The following is an 858-nucleotide window of genomic DNA, read 5'->3' on the forward strand; positions in this document are numbered from 1 at the left end:
ATACTCAGATTATTTATTAAAAATTATAACTTTGATCAGGTTCTTCTGAGTAAGAAAGTTGATAGATAGCAGTTGCTATGAGAAAAATATCCGAAATTCTCAGTCTAGCCTTTGTTCAGCTTAAATGATTTAACTGTTCAAATATGTGGCTAATTATGATGAGGCCATGGCACTCAATCCTGGGGCAACAGAGCGAGACTCTGTCTTAAAAATAAAATAAAATAAATAAATAAATAATTGAAAAATATTTAAAACCCAACTATGTATCTGAGGCAATAAAAATCTAGAGAATACCCCTGTAATCAGTATTTGCGATCAGGAGTGAGGGAAGCAAGATGAGGTCCAAAATGTGGTTTCTTTTTTTTTGTTTGTTTGTTTCTTTCTTTTTTTGTTTGCAGTTTTTGGCCAGGGCTAGGTTTGAACCCACCACCTCAGGCATATGGGGCCGGCACCCTACTCCTTTAAGCCACAGGCACTGCCCCAAAATGTGGTTTCTTAACAAGTTCTATGTTAAAGTTTCCAGGGAAGTATATATATATATATATATATATATAATATTTTTTAAAAGACACATTATTTACTATCAAATATCAATTTTTATAATTGTCGTTAGACTGCTTCAATATTGTCTTTTAAGTGTTTCCAAAGCATTCCTCAGCTGTTCTCCCAAAATTTTGTCATCAATTAACTCAATTTTAATAAACACACCTAAGAAAACAGAAAACTAGAATGACTAGAGGTTTCTATCTCTAAATATTACAAATTTAACAATCTGTTAACATGATAATCATGGCTTATACTGGGCCCGAGATTTGTCTTTCTCACTGCTAAAACATGAACAAGGAGGAAGGCCTTGGC

The 858-nt window shown here is 33.2% G+C and overlaps 1 protein-coding gene across 5 annotated transcripts in view; it reads left to right on the forward strand.

Annotated features, from left to right (window-relative positions):
• The window catches only part of EPHA5 (EPH receptor A5), a 274814-nt gene that overhangs the window by 192551 nt on the left and 81405 nt on the right, over nt 1-858 (forward strand). The gene's annotated exons all lie outside the window — the stretch shown is intronic.

The sequence above is a fragment of the Otolemur garnettii genome, unplaced genomic scaffold (assembly GCF_000181295.1).
Source record: "Otolemur garnettii isolate 467f Iridium unplaced genomic scaffold, OtoGar3 scaffold00130, whole genome shotgun sequence".
Classification (NCBI taxonomy): domain Eukaryota; kingdom Metazoa; phylum Chordata; class Mammalia; order Primates; family Galagidae; genus Otolemur; species Otolemur garnettii.